Genomic DNA, 21,778 nt, shown 5'->3' on the forward strand with positions numbered 1-21,778 from the left:
CCTAAACTGGTGAAAGTCACCGGCTTAGTACCTGGAACCAGAGTTTACGCACGTGCTAAACCAGCTTTTGACTGCAGTAACATCTTCTGCAGGTGCAGAGAGAATATTTCCTTCATTTCAGCTTAGTAAGACTTTATTTTATTGAGCCTTGAATGGGACTAGAAAAGCTGTTTCACTTTCTTCTTTTTTGGGGGGCTTGATTTAGTTAGTTCACTCATGAGGTATTTTTAAAATTTTCATTCTAATATTCATCCTATAAGTTCTCTTTATAAATGGGATCTGAAACTGAAGTGTTTTCTGAAAAGCCTAGAATGTAAGAGTGAATGTTTAGAAGATGTAATTAATAAAATAGTCGTTCATTTTGTGTATGTGATGGAAAAATAGAATTATGCTTAAAGAAAAGGGTTAGAGGTCAGATGATCTAGTTTTCCTTCTCTGTTCCATCCCAAACTTCCTCTATGAATTTGGATAAGTCACTTCACTAGGCGCATCAGTTTCCCTGTCTGGAAAATGGGAAAAATACTAATCTTTCTCATAAGACAGTGTGAGCCTTAACTCATTAATGTTTGTGAAGTGCATGGAAGAGTTTCATAGGGAAGGTGACGGATGTTGAAAGTATTATTCACAGTCATGTTTATGTTGTGAGAAGTCTTTAGCTACAAACTTATTAATGATTTTTATGGTAGAATAAGTAATTCATTAAAACTGAATAATGAGTTCCCTATCAAATGATCTTCATAGGTGTGAATTTATGTCCTAAGCAATTAGCTCCTATAAAGCACAGTGCATACAAGGGCCTAGAGCCACTCAAAACAGTGGTGAAAGTCATTTTGGCTGACTGGCATACTGTGTGTATTAAGTTACTTTCTAACCTAAATAAGACTCCTTTCCATTTGAGTCGTGAAATCATAATCACAGAGCCCAAATATAGTCTACTTGTAGACATATTTCAACCTTTTTACTACTTTTGAGCCAAAATGGTATAAGCTTACATCTGAGACTTGGTAAAGAATGGAAGTTCCATGCAAATTTTGAAGATTAGCTTTCCACCATAGATTTGTAACCTCTCCATCCTTTTTTATCGGTGTGCATTAACATGCTCCCATTTTGAAAGGGAAAGGACTTGAGGGCACAAAATATAGATCTTAATAATGTATTTGCACATCTCAGATAACAATTCTTAGGTTCCAGAGTAGCACATATGGTTTTGAATGTTGAAGAATCTGAATTCAAGCAAAACTCTGCTTGAGCAACAAAGTATTGCCTCCAGAGCTGCCTTCTACAAATAATGCAGTACCGTACTATCTTGCTAAGAGTACACTTTTAAAATAACTTCATCTGGAAAATACAACAACTTCCTATTTGAGACTGATCGGTACTTCTGCAAGTCATTGTGCTCCTAAGCAGGTCAAATGCACCGCTGAACTAAACAAGTCAATTAGCTAGTCCACATTAAAAACCTCCTTGTATTGATCAACAATATTTCAGCAGGGTCTGCTACACAGTGAGGATAACTCTAGTTTATAGTCTGATCAGGTACGACTTAATAAAAACTAGTTTTCATAATGTTACATCACATCCCCTGCCAGCAGTGGCTAAGCAAGTATTACTGGCTGCTTAGCTCCTCTGATGCATAATATCTTTTAATTCTACTAACTTCAGGGTCACATTACAACTGCTGCTAAATTTGATATTTATTTGTCCTCTTCTTTTTCAAGAGGCCATGGAGACAGAAGGGAGACTTGCTAGAACTCTGCTTTCTAAGAGAAAGCATATACTGATGCTGTCTGAGTTTTTCTGAACTTGCTCAATAAAAAGTTCTCCACATTGGTACTTAAGCTGGGGGGCTAAGACATGTTGAGAATCACACCAGTTACTAAATTTCTCATACATTCATTTTGCAAGATCCAGGTATTGTCTACTGAATCATTCAACTAATTTCAATAGCCATTCATCAGTTATTTTTTCCTATTCAGTGTAGAACTTGAAAAGTCAGTATTACTAGCTTACTGCTTGATCAGCTCCTTTGTATGAAATAAAGCTAACTTTCTCCTGACAGCTTTCACATGACTCAGTTCTCTCTCACGACATTAAAACATCTCTTTATCATAAACTTGAATGAACTGCCTTAGCTCATAAGCAGGCCAAGACAAGTTCCTTGGACTTTCAAACAAGCAGCCATTTTAGACTTCACTCTACTGCTTCTGCAGAAATAAACTGACCGAAATGAGACCATCACTTTTTGTAGGAAGAGAACTATTGTCCAAACTCTGCCCATATCTACACCCATTCAGCCTTCACTGAAAGCACTAGAATTGCATACATGATACTGGAGGCAGAATCTGGATTTGTAAGGAAATTTTGATCACTTGGGTAACCACAGCAAGAAGATAATCATGTAGATGTAAAAGCCCCAGGCACAAAATCCCACATAGGAATCCAGGAGACTTGGCCCCGGTCTACACCTGGTCAAATTTAGCCACATCAGTGGATTTTAAAACTAATGCATCTACACAACCAACCCTATTCCATTGACCTAAAGGGCATGAAACAATTGTCTGCCATTGCTTTCACAGAGGGAGGGAGGTAGGGGAGACTGACGACATGTACCCGAAACCACCCACAACAATGTTTTTGCCTCATCAGGCATTGGGAGCTTAACCCAGAATTCCAATGGACAGCGGAGACTGCAGGAACTGTGGGATAGCTACCCACAGTGCACCACTCCATGAGTCGATGCTAGCCACGGTATTGAGGATGCACTCCGTTGACTTAATGCGCTTAGTGGGGACATACACAATCGACTATATAAAATCGATTTCTAAAGATAGACTTCTATAAAATCGACCTAATTTCATAGTGTAGACATACCCCTGGATTTCAGGTAACCTCATGCAGAGACAACCTGAAAACACTAAATTCTGGATAACTAAAACTTCATATCAAATGAACTAGCCCTTCTTAATTGTTTAAAAGTTTCTGGCAGCTGCACAAGAAGAGCCGCTACTTAATTATACACATGGTATAGACTCAAGAAAAGAAGTTTGTTTAAAAATACCTGGCTCCAATTTGCTGAATAGTGCAAACATTTATAGACTAGGGAGCTATCTTTGGGAATTACACCTGTGAAATTAAGATTCTGAAACCCAATTTGACATATCAAGGCTTTGTTCCCAGTCTTCCAGAACAGACTTACAAATTAGGAGAATTTTCAGAAAATGAGATAATAAGCTCAATTTATTGAGCACATTAATTAGAGGTTGCATAATCTAGAAGAATCTATCATTTCAGGAAGATTAACTCTCAGTTCCTGGGTCTCCAGAAAAAGTTGGCAGTGATGAAAGCCAAAATGCATGGTCATAAGTTAATGAAAGATGAGACAGAACAACCAATAAACTGGCTTATGTGGACAAACATGGTTATAAACACATTTACCATGAAAACCACATATTCAGAGGATGCATCGGAATACCTGAAGTCAGGCAATGTGGAAGACTTTCTTCCTCCAAGTATTGGTAAAATTTTATATATTATCAACCTATTAGAATACATAGTGCCAGAACCAGCCCATTATGTATTTGCCAGAAAAGTATGGGGTTGCTTTTACAGGTCATACAAATTGATCACTGAAACCACACAACTATGGTCCCAATTTTGCTTCAGTTGGCTTCAGTGGGTGTAGGATTAGGCCAAACTTGCATTCAGTGAAATCAACAGGAGCTGTATCCACATGTCAGAGGCCAGAATGTGGCCATTAAAACTCCCAGATTTGAGATCAAGTGTTTGATATCAAACACTTTACCATAGTTCAGATTCTAGTTTTAATCATCAAAGCAAAGACTAGCTTTGACTACAAGCAGCTAAGCAACACATAAAGGATTCAGAAAAGAAAAAAGAAATTCTTCTTTACCCAGTTCAGCTTATATTTTTATTTCATCTGACAGACCTATATATTTTGAACTCTTGAGGAAGCATCAATATTTATTCTTTCAAAGACCATTCCAGGATGAACACTGGCAGGAGATGTCTAGTCAACTGTTACTTGTAATGGCACCTTTCCTTCTTAAATATTTAATGGAAGTTATTACTATATAGTCAATATATTCTTGCCTGCTGAAAGTGCACACTTTTGGAAAATAACTGTCTATGCAAGAATGAGGTTAGGACATATGAAATTATTGTTTTCATAATATTGGCTTGAAAGACTGCAGAGCTGAAATAATATGCAATTTTAGAAAACTCAAGACCTACAGTTAAAATTGAATTCCTCCTTTTAATTTTAGCACAGTACTGAGATGTGTAGAGTGGTTCTGAAGCTCTCTCCTGAATCCCTGAGGATGTGACCAGTGATGTCTGGGGCTGCAGAATTTAGCCATTAATGTTCACTATATACCTGATCCCAACAAGTGCTCAGCACCTGCAAATTTCTCTGAAGTCTATCTAAAGAGGGCTCTGAGCACCTCTAAGGATCAGGCCCCATATGCAGTAGAGGAAATGGAAAACAGCCTGAACACTTAAAAAAAAATTTCTCTAACCTTGGTCTGCTAATGGTACAATGTGTTTTGGAGTTAAAGGGACAAGAGGACAATATGGATGGCATGGCAGAAGCAGGGCCGGCTCTACGTTTTTTGCCGCCCCAAGCAGTAAAAAAAAAAAAAACCTGCCGAATTGCCGCCGACGGTGAGACCCAAGTCAAAAGAGTCACCGCTGAATTGCCGCCGTGGGAAACAATGAAGAGGGGCTGCCGCCGAATTGCCGCCGGGGCTGCTACTGGAGCGCCACCCCAAGAACAGCCAGAGTGCTGCCCCTTCAGCAGCACCGCCCAAGGCACCAGCTTGTTTAGCTGGTGCCTAGAGCCGGCCCTGGGCAGAAGCACCTAAAAAGCCCTACCCATACCCAAATATAGTGTATGAAAGCAAACTCCCTTCTTCATAGCAACTGTATAGATGGTTACACAGCTTCTTGTGGGAGTCTAGCTGTAGCACAGGATTATAATTGTGCTTGAAAGAAATGGCACAATTTTTCTACACTTATAGGACTGGTACTGCTCCTACGGAAAGCAATGGAAATTAAACCACTGAGTTTGATGGGAGTATGAGCAGGTCCAAAATGGTTCTGGCTTTTAAGATTTTCCATCAAGTTCTCTACGGCTTGTGGAAAATTCAATAAAATTTTAAGATCACTATCCACCAATCAATGATCAATTAAAATAATCCTAAAATTATTTTAGAAGTAAGCTGTCTGAACAAGCAGGCTACACTCTGTAGAGAAACTAGCCAACATACTCCCAGGTCTGATAAGCAATCAACTGAAAGCGCCATCATTCAGAAAATGTATAGTTGTCCTGATTAAAGGTGACGCCTTCTTTAAAATGAGAAAAGAGCACACCTAATTCCTGAAACAAGCAAATCAGTTTTAGTCACAAACTCTATAAAAAATAACTTTTGTAATGATCCTACAATTACTGCCTGTGATGAGGTATATAAACATTACACTCAGATAGAAGGGGTTAAGAAGCTGTTCTGGGCTCAACCAGCCCTGCTCCACTGCAGCTGCAAAGCCTGCTCTGTCTGGAGGAGGAGTTTAAAACACAGCCAGATAGCCCCGGTGAAGATAGCTCCTCAGTAGGGTATAGTGCAGTGGTTCTCAACCCGCGAGCCACTTGCAACCCAACCAGCACACAGCTGCAGCCCATGTAACATTCCCAGGGCCATACAGATACTATATATATATACTGTGCGGATGCAGCCCACATAACACATACAGAGCTACATACGTGGCCCACAATGGTAAATAGGTTGAGAAACACTGGTATAGTGGGAGACTGTGGTGGAGGGGTGTGCAAGTAGCAGCAGCTATCCTAGGTGCTGAAAAAGCTTGTCCTTAAGGATTAAGGAATGCTTCACACTATCTTGTCTTGGAATGTTTGTGAGACTGTGACCATGTCCTGGACTGGGAAGGGAAATAGTAGGAAGTGATCTAGGGAGGCAGCCTCCAAACATTCCTGGGTACTTGATCTTAATGCTATTTTGCAGGGCCCTGGGTCGGAGCTTGGTAGAGAAGAAGGGCCTGGGCTCCCCTACCAGCCAGCCGTGAGGGCAGTATAAACACACACCTTCTGGAGATAAGGAGGATAAAGTCATCATAAGCCCTGAAGTAAGGGTGTGAGGTCTTTGGGGGCCCCTGGTTAGGACAGAGACTCCTTTTTGAGGGAATGCTGGACTTCTATACTTTGTTGGACTCTGTGGCCCCGAAAAGGGGCAGACTTCAATGATGATCTAACTGGAGGGCTGAATTACTATCTGCTAAAAGAGAGATTGCCACTTCGCTGGAGTGACCACTAGCAGGGGACACTAGAGATGGGGGAGAATTGTAGCCAGAAACCTAATCACTAGGCTGTAACACTGGTAAGCCCTTTCCAATGCAATGCAGCAGCAATGTTTTAAAAGTTGGAGATTCCCCCCCTTTTCTTCACAAATACTCACTAAAGGAATAATTGGTTGCTTATTCATGCCCATACCGACAGTATCTAATTTTTATGCCAATGGCTATACTGTCTGCTGTTTTGCCATAATTCTGACCAAATGAAGAAGTTTGATAGAGATCTCTATCCAGTTCCTGCCACACTTCTATTTTCTAGTAGCTTTCTAATAGCTCTATGTATTAGCAAACTCATGTAGGACCATCACCTGCCTCCTATATATTACTTATCATGTTAAGAAGTCATAACTCTTAGCCTTGCTTCCATCCTCCCATATTAATAGTATTTCCTCTTTATCCAATAATCTGATTATTCTGAAGATAATGTTACCAAGAGAACACTTCAGAAACATTGGAAAACTGAACGGTTTAAAAACTTTGGATTTGTGTGACTAACTTTCTCATTTTGTAAGCATAGCTGCCTTCTGCCTTTAGTCATACTTAAGACTAGTCTTTTAAATTACACCTAAAGCATGACATGTACCTACTTTATTCCAAAGGACTGTTGTTAATTGCTTTACCTAGCATCAGAAAATTTCTGTCTGGTGGCAGGGTAGGGTTAGCTACCCAGGAATGGTTCCCTAAAATTAAGGTAATCAAAGTGAAATGTTTGGTCTTCAGCTCTGCTGCCTGCACTGTTCTAGTGAGAACTATTCATTGAACACCAGATAAGCAGCCTGAGGGTCAAGTACTGCAAGAAACCATAAATGCTACCTCACAAGTAGATAACTGCCATCATGATACCTGTGTAACATCCATGCACTGTAGAAAAATACAAATACTAGGTAAATGACACCTACAGAGAAATTATTAAAGCTTGATCCTTTTACTTCAAAAACATAGGTCTCTACCACTTGAGCTAAAGATTTCCCCTAGCTGGCAGTAGTGGTAAGGACCTTTGCCTTGTGAGGGCATAGTCATACACAGCCAGTACCATTACAACTGGACACAGAACTGCAGTTTTTTGAGGTCAAATAATACTATAGCCTTGATGAAGAGGCAGGAAACCAGTTTACCTCTTATCTAGAAGTGGGTTGCCAGCAGAAACACTTTAAAAGGATCCATTTATAAAGTTTTGAAGGCTTTATTGTTGTTGTTACAATAGTCTGTTAATTAACCAACATTTTGATTAGCCTGGCATTTGTTTTTCCATAGGTTTTTTTTTTTTGCTGTGCCAAATAAACTGATTCAAATTCTTGCATATCTTAAATTTACAAATACACTCAATTCAATAGTCCTGTTGTTTGACGGAAAGGCCACTAAAGATTATTTCCAGAAAATGAATTTAGTCTTTCATTGCTTTTCTTGTGAGGCAAAGAATGACAATTGTCATACAGACTGCAACAGCAAGGGGTAGGAGAGAGAGGGAAGCAGCAATTTTGGAATCTAGATTCCACAGCTGTGAAAATTTGTGTTAATAACAGAAAAACATCCTTGTATCTTTGAAAACTGACAGCTCTTACCGTTCTTTCAGCCAATTTGACAACCTTCTTCCGCCGTTTGCAAAGCAAAACTTAATAAGCATGTGGATGTCCCTGAAAAACACAAGAAGCAGAGAGACCATTGTTCCAGAAATTGTGCCAATACTGGAACTACTATTGTATGAAGCTGGGTGCCAACATACAGCTTCTCAACCTAAAATCGTTTTTAAAAATGCAGTGTTGTACCCAGGGAGTAAAACTGCAATGATATGACTTTCAGTGATCTTCAGAGTCACTGCTTATGACAAGGCAAGGTCACAGAAGGCATTTCCCATTTGGTTCAGATGCTGCTAGGCAACTGAGTAGGCTTCTGCTGAAACCTCTTTACAACAAAATTCAAAAAAATCACAATGCATTAAAAATATAATGGCAAGATACAGTATAACAGACTCCTCTCCTATTCTTTTTATTAAATATATTTTGGAGAATGGTAGGCCTGTGCTTGAAATCAGTGACCTAACACACGGTGGCCTGTTTAATTATTACTATTGTTACAGGTACACTAATCATGACGTCTTCAAAACCAAAATCCAGTGCCATATAACACATGCTAAAATAGCCCTGTATTAGAAACAAATAACTAACCTTGCCTACAAAAATACACAACTTTGGCATTTCTCCTGTAAGAACCAGTGGTTCCATGTACATCTGTCAGAGATGGTGGAGAGAATACTTAGTCCTGCCTCAGTGCAGGGGCCTGCACTAGATGACCTATCAAGGTCCCTTCGAGGCTTATATTTCTATGATTCTATTATTAGTTTGGCTGGAATTAATATTCAGAAGAAATATCTTGTTTAATTGTATTAGTTAATCCAATCCATTAAGGATAATTTACCACAGGACTGAGGATGTCTAAAGTGAGACTGAAAAATATACCAGGAGCAAAAAAAACAGTGCCCAGTAGATTACATTAACCACATAATTGATTAAAACTACCAGAATACAGCCATCAAGCAATTTTTCTTGAATCACATACATAAATAAAACTCCAGATATGCTAAGGAAGATGCTTTGTCCCGTTTCTGTGATTTTTAGCACCAGTGTGAATGTAATCTAGTGTGGTGGCTTTAGCTGCAGGAAGTAACAAAATTGTATGTCCTCGCATTACACATACTTACGAAGCTACAAGACAACTTCTCTAATCTACTTATCAAAGTTTCTGAAATTCTTCTTCCAAAACAGGTGGAACAATAATACAAACAATCAAGAAAACAAATAAAAAGCATCTTGGCAGACTGTGGCTTGTGCTAGATAGAAAAGGGGATGGATTTTACTCTGACCTTGTAAGACATTGATCTAAAAAAGATCACTCTTCATCCCTGAATTCTATAGCATAATTATATATTTAAAAAAGCAGGGGTCTTGGATGTCAGTGCCAGAGAACTCTTGACCAACACTAATAAATCTGACAAGTTTTTGAAATTTGTCTTAAAAAACTTTTAATCAATCTGACAGAGGATGAAAAAATAGAAAAGGAGTGAATACACTCCCAAATATATCTCCAGTGGTCTTTACATATGTTGTCATTGCACACATAGAAAAGGTAGAAAAATTCTTAACTTAATTTTAAAGCAACATTATGCATTCAAATCATAGAATCGTAGGACTGGAAGGGACCTCAAGAGATCTAGTCCAGTTTCCTGTACTCATGGCAGGGCTAAGTATTACCTAGACCAAATAATATATGTTTTAATTGTAGTTGATCAGCATAAGCAGAAAAATTCAGTCTTGGTGCTCTAAGTTTTGCACCGTTAATGTATCTCTATACTGCTAACAAAAAAAGCCCTCCACTTTCTCTTCTGTCTTATACAAGACTGGTTAGAACTTTAATTTCATAACACATGTATTTTGGAAAAAAATCCAATTATCAGTTACAAGCCACATATGATCTGTTTTTTTCCAATTCTCAAAGGCCAGTCAGAATTTGGCTACCATACAGGGTTTGAGTGTCTCAGGATGTGTCTACCTTCCCTTGTAAATTTTCTGCCTGGTTTGGTAATTTATAAGTACAGGGCAACATCATGTCTTAATATAGAAACTTCCAATAACTACGGGAAGTCATTTGATGCAGGTTTATTTGATGTAATTAGTAAACAGGATGCTTTGTTTATCTACATCAGCTCTGATAAGTAAGTGCCATTTAGTCCCACATCATGTTTAGCAAAAGGAGAACTAAGGAAAAATCCCATTACAAATGGAAGAAACATACTGGCAAGTTAAACACGTACACAGAAAACATATTTGTCACAAAATGAAAGTGGTTTAATAGGGTCACTGTGTTCCAGAAGCAGCACTGAAGGGAGCTGGTAGTCAGAGAAATGTGTTGAATCTGTACAAACCCAACCTTGGGCAACAATCTTCTCCCAAAGTATCATTCTATTAGCAATTCAGACTTCATCTGCTGAGCAATTCAACCTGGAGGTCAGGGGCAGAATTCTGGCATTACTTAGATTAGAACATCTTATTCCCCATTAGCAAACTTTCCACAAATAAAACATACATACACTGCACTTCTTTTAGCCAAAGGAAAAAGTAAAGAGTGAAAAAAATCAGAGTTAGGACTAAAAACAAAGACTTCAGTGGGGCAATGTTACAGGTGGGAACCTGCTAAAGTTTGAAAATGTTTATTAATGTTAATTAAAATATTAGGAAATACAAAACGAGGGCCATATTTCATGGTCCACTTTTAAGATGCTCTCACAGTTCTCATTTTAAAAAAAACCAATGCCATGTGTAGCCTACACAACATTCACCATTAAGAATCTGATCAAAAAAGAATAAATGTTGACTGAACCCATCTTAATTCATGTCTCCAATAGTAAGATAAGAGAACTCAATCAAACTGGATCAAAATCTTAAATTCTAATATTCTTACTGTGGGCCCTGATACTACAAGCAAAAACTCCTACTGCAGACAATAAGACTCTTACCTGTGTATAGGGTTGCCAACTTTCTAATCGCACAAAACCAAACATCCCAGCCTTATCCCCACCTCTTCTCCAAGGCTCCGTCCCCGCTCGCTCCATCCCCCCTCCCTCCATCGCTCACTCTCCCCCACCCTCACTCATTTTCACCAGGCTGGGGCAGGAGGTTGGGGTGCGGGAGGGGGATGAGGACTCCAGCTGGGGGTGCAGGCTCTGGGTTGGGGCTGGAGATGAGGGATCTGGAGTGCAGGAGGGGGCTGGGGCAGGGGATTTGGGGGCTGCAGGCTCCAGAGTTTGGGTGCGGGAGGGCTCTCCATGCTGGGGCAGTGGGTTGGGGTTTGGGAGAGGGTTCGGGGTCCTGGCAGCGCTTACCGTGGCTCCCGACACATGGGCGGCCAGGGAGGCTCCGCACGCTGCCCTCACGCCTGCAGGTGCTGCCCCCGCAGTTCCCATTGGTCGCAGTTTCCGGCCAATGGGAGCTGCGGAGCTGGCACTAGGGGCAGGGACAGCACACGGAGCATCCCTGGCCACCCACGTGCCTAGTGGCTGCAAGGACCTGGCAGCCGCTTCTGGGAACCATGCAGAGCTAGGGCAGGCAGGGAGCCTGCTTTAGCCCCGGGCCCCTGCTGTGCCGCCGCCCAGATTTTTAAGAGCCCTGACGGCAGTGCCGACCAGAGCTGCCAGGGTCCCTTTTTGACTGGGTGTTCCGGTCAAAAAATGGATGCCTGGCAACCCTACCAGTGTGGTGTGTTTACAAGGATTTGAAACTCTCAACTCCCTCTGATTTCCATGGAGCTCAAAAAATGCATGTGGAAAGATTCTGGCAGTGCTGGCAAGCTTTCTCTCACCCTGCACTCCTCCAAGGGAGTGCTGGAAGGAGAAGTGTGCTGCTTGCACCAACCCTTCCATCTAGCAGTGGACCTGCCATAATGTGACCCTATATGTAAAAACTGCCAACCCCAAAAAACATGACTAGCTTAAAAACCATGAATTTAAAAACTACATTTTTGGTCTCTCTTTTCTGGTTTGGAGCCTTTTGGAGTCCCATTTTCCAACTTTTCTCTGCAAACATGGAGGCTAGAAACTTTTTAAATGAAAGCTCAAATTCTCATGTCTCCAGGAGCTGGAACTTAAAAAAAAAAAAAAACCACACCATAAAAGCCAACAACACTGCCTATAAACAGATACTCTTCACATGAAAATCACAGCAGGTCCGTCCTTGATATTCTGCATAAATCTCATCACAGAGGGGAGGAATTTATTTCAGTGAGAAATTCATAGTAAACATAATCATGGCTTTTCCAGACTATTTTCAAGGTGTCCCCATCATCCTCTTAGTACAAAAATACAGCTCCTAGAACAATGTGCGGCTGGAAATCCCTTACTCTCTGCAGTGTAGCATGCTAGTGGCCAGAATACTGTCCATTTGTTCCCTACTGTGCAGGCATCCCCAATGGTTGGGTTGAGAAAGGAGGAGGAGGGGGGGTCACTTGTAATTTCCCCATACAGACACTTCTTTCATGTGTTCCTAGAATCTGAATCCTTAAAGGTACCCTGTGTGCAGTAGGGAAGGAGCAGGCCAAACTACCCAGTGGCAGCAGCGGCTCCTGCTGCTCTAGCCCTTGTTTACTTAGGATTGGGACAGCTTTGAAATGTCCATTTTGGAATGGAATATGTTCACCAGCCTTGCAGTTCTGGCCTTACCAGTCTGTATTTAAGAGTTCTTGCGGTTCTTTTGGACAATAACTTGTGCCCTTTTAGTGGGCTCACTCTTCCACCCATGTATGGGGTAGCCTGGGGCCCTTTATACCCAAGACCTTAGTCCATTTCTCATCGATTGGAGAGACACACACATAAGGAAGCTTGTGCTGGGGAAATTCAATTATTCCACAAAATGCCAAGATAGCTTTAATGTTAGTTATATATGGGCTCTCATTTCGTTAGTAGGGTAAGTCTTCACTACTTGTTTTGCTGATGCCACTCATCACTGTTGGAATCAGTGTGCAGTTTGGGGGGAAATCTCTAATGCAAACAAGGATAAGCTTTTGGTAGTGTCAACTGTAGCTTCAAATGACCAAATGTGCCTCCCTCCAGTTAAACTTGTTTTGTCAGCACATATGGTATATGCAGTGTTTAGTCTATTCAAAGATTATCAGTAAATGAATGTTCTCATACCAATCAGAAATGACCTTTTCCAACCAGAAGAAATTCAGTCTTCAATTTCAAATAACTGACTATAATATTTGTCTGAGAATCAACACAAACCAAGAAGAGGTTTGCCCTCATGCAGAGATAGAGTGACCCTGGGTTGCTGGCTATAGTTTCTTGAGTCCTGAAATTATGTCTAGAATTAAGCGGAGATTTGCAGAGTGCAAGTAAATAAAAAGGGAGAAAATGTAACAGTCTGAGGAGGGGTGGGGAACATCCAAGTGCTTGGTTTGGCCTAGAAACTTTCCACTTCGCAGACAGTATTAGATGGCAGCCGAGAAAGACTGATACCTTCCAGGTATTTAACCTGTAGCATAAACCCTGCAACGTGGCTGGCATAAGATGCAAAGAATGCAAGGCCTCTCACTGCGATGGGTATTTCATATCTGCTTATGACTTCTAACAGTGCATTGAAAAACTCTCTGTAACAGGGTGGCTCACTCTTAAAGGGCTAGAGCTAGTCAACCCTGATTACAGAATGAGCCACACCTGGGAGAGGTCAGGGTGACTCCACCATATAGAGAGCAGCAGCAGGCTGCAATGAAAAGGAGATGCCCAGGAAATCATACAGAGACTACAGATTGTGTGAAAGGCTTCTACAGGGAAGGCCCCAAGAGGGCAAGAGGCTTCAGCTAGACACTGATTGAGAGAAGGGTTTAGGCCTGGAAGCAGAACCAGAAGTCTGAGCTTCAGCCAAGTAAAGTCTGGGAGTTAGGGTTGCCAGTTTTGGTTGGACAGTTTCATCATAATCTTTAATTCCTGGAGACTCCAGGACAATCCTGGAGGGATGGCAACCCTACTGGGAGTACTGGGACCAGCATCTACTAGAGAGCCTGACTGGGAGAAGGGCTTGGGGGCCTTGAAGCCAGAGGGCTGAGCACCAGCCAGGTGAAGCCTTGAAACGTTTTGATCTGGGACCTAGTTCTTGAAAGAAGGTCTAGGAACTTGCTACCTAAAGGGAGAAAATGAATGAACCTGGGTTGAAGCCTGGGGGGCGGGAATTTAAGGACTCAGTAATGGAACCCGACGAGGGGAATGTTTTAATTAGCTGTGGACGCTAAGTTAAAGGGCCCTGAAGAGGGGAGAAATTGGTAGCAGTGCACCACAGAGTGATGTCTGACTACAAGCAGGTGCACAGGAGGCAGCTGGCCCTGGTTCACTTTCATCTGAAGGGATTGCTAACTTTAGAAAGGAAAAGAATGAAGGAACATAAGTGTAAATAAAATAGCAAATGGTATGTCTCCTAACACAAGAACAAAGGGACAGTCTGTGAAAGATGGCAAGTTCAAAAGTGACAAAAGGAGGGGAAAAAACCTCACACAACGTGTAAATAAACCATGGAACTCAGGCATGGCCTGTGACAATGAGGCCAAGAATTCAGCAAGATTCAAAGATGATCTGGACACTTATGTGTAACAAGACTATCCAGACATTTTGGAAGGGATACTAAACATCATGCTACAGGGTTTAAGGTAGTCTCAAACTTTTGGGTGTTAGGATGAGACCCTCAAAGTGGGGCGGGGAAGGGGAAGACCTTCCCACATCTGCCTATTGTGAGGCTTCTTGCATCTTCCTTAGAAGCATCTGGTTTTGGCCACTTTCAGAGGTAAGATACTGGACTAGATGAACCGGGGTCTGATCCAGAATGGTAATTCTTGTGTTCTTATCCTAACATGGGTTGGACTCTTCTCTCATTGTGTGTGAAATGCACATAACTTCCCCCCCGCCCCCCCTGCCCAGGAAATAAGCATGTGGGTTCATTATAGCCATAAATCAGAAATAATCAACCAATCAGAATAAAAAAACCAGAAAAATTCAAAGTGGATTTTTGCACATTAATAGTTAGTCACAATTTACATTAAGATCCTACTAACAGTTTAAAAAGAGTGAAATGGTTTAATAAAGATCAATTATAGATTGTTATAAGTCCAGCAGATCAACAGGTTGCTTATAGGAATGGTTAGATAACCACCTGTAACTCTTACAAGGATGTGCTTATGGTTGTCTGTAACACATACTACTTATGCCTGTAAGAAGTTCATAACTTTTATTAACCCTTTATATTAGGTTCTATTTATAAAGCATGACTGATTGTCCCTTACTTTGCTGACAAGTGGCCATTATTGGGTGACTCCACCTAGGATGCCCTCCTGCAGCATGGCTGCCTCAATTTCCCCTTTCAGTTACCTCAAACTCTATGCTAGACTCTCTTGCTTAATCCTTCCTGTGGACCACTTTATTACCAAACATACTGCAAATAGTTTCTAACAAGCCCTAAGATGTAATCCATATCACCACCCATGTATATAGTTCTTAAAACCCAGTCTTTCACAGCCAGAGCCCCCACAGGCTCTCTGCTGGAAGATCATCTTTACCGGTAGAGCAGCCCTCATTCCCCTAGCCCTCTCTCTGTTTCTCTGGGTCCTGCTCTCCAGCCCTGGACATATCAATGGTAAACTCCTCCACTGCTCCCTTGCCTTCAGCCCTCTCCAGTTTAGAGCCAGAAGGCAACTTTCTTTGCTGCTCCTCCAGCCCTGGCTTAGGGCCATCAACCTCTTGCTGCTCTCCTGCCTTCTACCTTCTCCCACGAACCACACAGTCTCAAGGTTCTGGCAGCTGTTGCCTCCTGGCTGACTCAGTCTGATCTGATTCACTGAGTTTCTCTTTCACTAAGCCTTTACCACTCCCCCCACTGCCCTTTTGTCTTAGTTGGCCAAATGGGAGTACCTGTTCTGGCACAGAGGAGTTGGACCTACTTTACTACTAGGCCAGCCATCCTGTGAGGAAGCCAAATAGCACAATCTTAGCTCTTACTGAAGCATTAGTAACTTTCATCTGAGAAAAGACTAAGCAGTCAAATCAGGACCTGGCCCACCCAGTTAAAGCACTGTTACAAGTCTATTAGAACAGGCTAGTGTGATTCTGCTTTACAAAATAAACAGTATGTGAATTACACAGCTACAATCACCTGCTGATAAAACTTGCATTTAGCCTTTTGTCTCACAAAGTCTCTGGTGTTAAAATTATATGGGGTATATGTCAGACGTGTTTTTGGACCTCCTTTGTCCTGCCCTGTTGTGTCACACAAACCAAGTCAAGCAGCAATAGAGGCAAACAAGCCCTCCAGTCATCATTTATAACCTTGTTAGAAAAGTTTAGTCTGCCAAACTGCAGCTCCCAAAAGGTATGGATTTCTTAGGAACCAGGCCAAAACTAGAAGTACAGCAGCAATAAAAGTGGAAATGTAATTTTGACTTGCTGAATAAGTAACATTGCTTAACACTGTTAATGAAAGAAAAAATGATGGAAAAGAACACTTAATCTAGCGGTGTATCATAAGCTCTAACAATCTTCTAGCACAGCACTTATTGGGAAGTAATGAGTATAGTCAGTGAACTACTGCACTGAGAACTAGCTTAATAAGTCTCTTATAAATATTCAGAAGCTCCTCCATATTAGCTGTTCTCAACACACTAAAGGGTGAATGTCTCTTATAGAACAGCTCTAGACATAATGCAGAAAACTTTGAATCCTTAGTTCCACGACCATAGTCCTCCAATATGATTGTGGAAGATGGTACTTAATACCTCACAGAAGGCACTGAACCCCTTCACAGAATCAGTAACAGCATCACATCAGCTTCTGCGGCACTTGAAAAATGTGCATAAACAGGGGAAAAACATTTTCAGTTTGTTTTATCCACCCGAAAAGACAGGAACATTGTGAATTACTTTAAACAATGTTTTCCAGCTTATCCAAAACATTAACCTTCCATTGTTCTGATCCTCCCAGTTGTACACATGCCAACAGACAATATCTTTTACAATCATCTTGGGTTTATCATTCCCAACAGCCGTCTTAAATTTAGCCTGCAAAACAACCCTAAACAAGAAAGGATAGGGGAAGGAAGGGAATCAAAATACCACACAAGTAGGCAGTTATTTTTTACTCTGAATGTAACAGAAGACCTCCAAGAGGCCAAGATGTTCCAACTGAGTTAACTAAGAGTTCCTGCAGCAGTCACTAAGAGTACTGTAGAAAAGCAATGCATAATATTCAAGATGTTGAGAAATATTTGATAGAAACAAAAAAGATTATGGAAGATATATCTACTGGTGGACCAAAACACATTAAAAGATCATATTCACTATACTTTGTAACCAGCTCTATAAAATGGCAGCAGGAACTTCTGCAACTTTAGAATAACCTTTGTGAACCCTGCATTCTGCTAAATGCTAATTTCTAGTTTGTGTTAAATAATTTCAAATAGTACATTTAAATGGTAAATAAGTCTACTCTAGAGGGCTCTCTCTCCACACTCATCCAGATAATGTAATTCTCTCCAATATACCCTTAGTTTGGGACATGGACTCCAAACTTTTGAGCCATGAGAGGGTAGCTTTAAACAGTGGAGTCCCACTCATCAAGGATGCTCATGGGATGCACCAAATAACTGCCTACACCTGCCCTAGCCCATTAACCTGTCCAGCCAGCCCCCCCAACTGGCTCTGGCTATTTTGGGAGTTGCATTGGTCAGTCATATGTCACTCATAGGAGATGGAAGTGGCTTGCACCACTGAGACCCCTATCCCGTGGACTTCACAACTTGGATTCTCCCAGCAGAAGACAGCATAACCCAAGGGTGAATAAACACCTTCCTACACAACTTTTGGGTTAAGACTTCGCCACTTTGTATCCACCAGCCAGAATATCTGGCTAAAATGCCTACTGTAGTATTTTAAGTTACTGGGAACTTCTTATATCAAAGTATTCAGACATGAGAGTGAGGCACATAAACATGAACTGAGCATGTCTGTATCACATTAGTAACCACAGCCCACTTCCTAAGGGTCCAATCCCGCATGGTATAGGGTGCCTTCATCTTTCAATGACTGCCCTAAACTCTCAAAGGCCAGTTCAAAGATGCACTGAGCAGGTCTCTTTGAAGGAATAACCCCAGAATATTAAACATTCCTTGTACTTATTGACCTTGGTCTTGACATTCCCCATACCATTTCATTTCTTTCAATTTCATAACCTCAAAAGTATTTTACATAGCTTTCCATAAAGAACTGACTCTCAAAAGTTCCTTGCACAAACAATACATGTCAACAATTATAATTATTAGGGAAGGGAAGAAACCTCCAAAAACCTTATATTTTGACTTATCAGAAATCAGTCACTTGATTTTATCTGAAATGACAGAAGTGCTCAAATATTTTTTTTTGTCCCTTATTAGAAAAGTCTCAAGTGACATTTGCTTCAAGAAAGACAATGCTAGCAGGCAATGAAATGTCAAATGCCTCCCCCGGAGAAGTAAACTTGGTGTATGATTCTCTTAAATACACCAATAACTCCACTGCATCCAATGAAGTTAAACTGGTATAAATCAGGGGTAAGTTAGAGGAGAAACAGGCTATGAATTATTAATATTTGTGTAAATGTTTTATTCCTGAGTAATTTCCTTTATTATAACTTCTCTACAATCGGTAGAGGAAAATTCCTTGCCTGATTTATTTTCACCAATTAGCACCCTCCAACCTGGTGCAAATATTTTATCTTCAGTGCAACTACTACAGGCAGTAAGAACAATCAATCCTGAACTCGAGAAAAGAATCTGCCTATTCCAGCCTCTTTGCTCATCTGATTATAGCTACTCTCATTCTGGACTCTTGTATGGGTAAATTCTACCCGCACAATTTTGTGCACCTAGATGAGCCAATAACTGTGTTGTGTCAGCAGGCTCTTGAGCATATTTGATTCCACTTTAGTTCCTCAGGCAGCGATAGCTATTCTATACAGGTTCTTAGAACACACTCATCGCCACAGTATCTGAGAACCTTGCAGTAGTGCATTAAGTAGTATGACCAACAGCGGCCATGTGGTGTTTGTTCTCTAGTCCCTTACCCGGGGGGGGGGGGGGGGGGGGGAGAAGCGTATGCAGTGGAGTGTCTTGTTTGGGTTTCTTTTTTTAAAAATATACATGTTCCTATCCTATTAGAAAAGGCAAGGAAGACACCTTGCACTTGGAGCAGAAGGTGGTGAGGTTTGTAATGATCCTTAGTTCCGGGGAGGCAGGTTCATTTTACAGTCTCAGACTAGCCACTGAGAAATGCCTGTCTTCTACACAGATGAGCTTTACCCTTATTGTAGAGTTCCGCTTTGCCAGAGAGCAAAGTTGTCAACCATGGTCCTCATCCCAGAGCTTTAGATGGTCTTCTAAATATTCTGGGCCTAAACAATAGAGCACCTTAAAGATAAGGAAAAAGTCCTTGAACTTTATTCAATATTCTGTGGGATGCCAGTATAAAGAGCAACTGAAAGTGTAGAGAGAGGGTTCTTAAGTGCTATAATACAAATAATTACTAATAGCTCTCTACTTGTTTGAGAGATATGTGTAACTGAATATTTTTAAAGCCATTTCAATCCTGAGGTATAACCTTGGCTCACTGCTTCCAAAAAAATCACTCTCTCCTTTATGAGCTTTCCCATTTGGCTGCAAAGTACAGCTGCTTTTCCCCAGACCTCAACTCCTTTGCATTGGGAATAGCTGTGTTATTCTGGATTTTTTTATTGCTATTGGCCTCATTGTGCTAGGCACTATATATAGACTTAGACATTCACTGCCCCAAGATTTTATAATCTAAACAAATAAGATGGGGAAAGGGTGAGAGGGGAAACAGAAACAGAAATGAAGTGAATTATTCAAAGTCATGGAACAGGACAGTGGCAGAGTTGGGAATGGAACCCAATGTCTCCTCACTCTCAGCAGGAGTAATTACTAGACAACAAGGACTCTCCCTTCTTAAGGAAGGGAATCCATGTACCATGGGGAACATTCTGTATTTGCAAAAGATGGACCAGATTATCTAATGGGTCACTTCCATCTGTAACTGCTATGATTTATCTTGCATTGACTCACTTTTCGTGCATCCGATGAAGTGAGCTGTAGCTCACGAAAGCTTAAGCTCAAATAAATTTGTTAGTTTCTAAGATGCCACAAGTACTCCATTACTTTTCTCCAGTCACTCTGGTTCCAAAGCATTATCATACTTGTACCCCTTTTTGACTTGAGCAGTTACTCAAAATTCAAGATCCTCTGGGTTGTTTTGGTCAAGAGAAATTAGTGTTGGTGCCAAGCATTTCTTTGGCATAATTGTTTATTTACAAAGAATGAACAAAATCCAGTTTCCTTGAACACAGGAAGACTCAAACAGGAGATTCTCTTTGCTCACACCTCCAAGCTTCTTTCAACCAACATGCAACCCAAAAAGCTTTCTTTGTGCTTTCTCAGAACCGTGCTCCCAGTACTTGTTCTGCTGTCTCCTCAGCTTTCTTCTTCTTTTTTGTTTGTTTGGTGTTTCTGGCTGTTTCCCACTGACACACTGATCCAATTTAATCAACCCCCTGTCACGGAGTTTATCAGATTAGAATGAAAGCCCCCTTCGGCTGCATGGCTAACTCCTACCTTGCCATGTGCCTTTGTTTTGGGCAGAGGCACCTATGGATTTATCTGTCTATCCCACAAAGGAGCTCAATTGCTTTTTACATTTATTCTGAATAACTAGCTGTTATGCCCACCAGTTTCAGTGAGATTTAATCCAATCCGTAATAATACTGTAGCCTACTTATTCTGAAATACTTTTGCAGTAACAAAAGCTATGAAAGAGCTATCTGGTTTTCTCTATTTTCTTTTGAAAATTTGAGAATAGAAATTTTGTTCTTGCTTGCTTAGTCTGCAAAAACTACGAGTTTTTTCTCCAAAAGCACTCCTCATCTTTCAAATTTAATACATTAGGTCATAATGTAGTCTGTGTGGTTATGTCCATGTTCTAGGAATGGAGCAAGAAAAGTGTACTGAATAACATGGTTAGTGCTGCAGCTGAAGAGTCAGCCCTAGGTATCAGTGTTGACTATTTCATTACTGTTCAAAGCACACAAGGAAGGAGATTAATCTCATGAAGATCTATTCCACGTAGAGTCTTGTTTTGGCTCTTCATGGGTGGAGCTTGGGAAAAGTACCACTATTTTTAAAAATCACATTTCAACACCAGTCCAGAACTAATAGTTTTGAGCTCTCCCACTAGCTACAGATAAGAATAGCCACTCATCGCAGCATGGCAGATGTGATATAAAACATATAAAATTTTACAGTTGAGGTCAGTCATCACTCAGAGTGCAGGAAAATCTTGTAGATTGCAGTATGAATTGGACTGGATCTTGCAACCCTACCAGCTAGAGGATAAATTTCCAACACCTTCTTCGAGGATCCAGCAGTCAATAGTAATAGCAAAATCTGAAAAGAGCAGATGCATGACTCAATTGGAATACCTAGACAAGTTGTGAATTCCGTACTTTCTATAGATAATACAGCAAGTTTCCCCCCTAAAGTTAACAGAAGGTATGGTAAGGCCCAGTTTTAATGGATTGACCCATGAATTGAGATGAAATATTGGACATGGAAACCTCAGAATGTATATTCCTGGTTCCCAAAATGAGATTTTGTTGATTTTGCCCCATACCTTGGTTGTGCCCTTCACAAACTATACAACATTTTAACCGTGAAACTTTCAACTTCTGCCCAGATAACGTTTAATTGCTCTTGTGACACCAAAAGCATGAAGAGCTGACTGAGTTATAGACTAAAATAGAGATAAACCAGGAAAAAAAAGACACCAAGCTCTG

The 21,778-nt window shown here is 40.8% G+C and overlaps 1 protein-coding gene across 12 annotated transcripts in view; it reads right to left on the minus strand.

The window, feature by feature from the left end:
• The window catches only part of ARVCF (ARVCF delta catenin family member), a 431,820-nt gene that overhangs the window by 394,711 nt on the left and 15,331 nt on the right, over window positions 1-21,778 (minus strand). For 11 of the 12 annotated variants that reach the window (XM_074972913.1, XM_074972912.1, XM_074972910.1 and 8 more), the window contains one exon: window positions 7,944-8,015. The exons of the other annotated variant lie outside the window; for it this stretch is intronic. The gene's annotated coding sequence lies outside the window, so the exon portion shown is untranslated. The remainder of the gene's footprint in view (window positions 1-7,943; window positions 8,016-21,778) is intronic. 12 annotated transcript variants of the gene reach the window in all.

Source organism: Natator depressus, chromosome 15 (assembly GCF_965152275.1).
Source record: "Natator depressus isolate rNatDep1 chromosome 15, rNatDep2.hap1, whole genome shotgun sequence".
In the NCBI taxonomy this organism is placed as follows: domain Eukaryota; kingdom Metazoa; phylum Chordata; order Testudines; family Cheloniidae; genus Natator; species Natator depressus.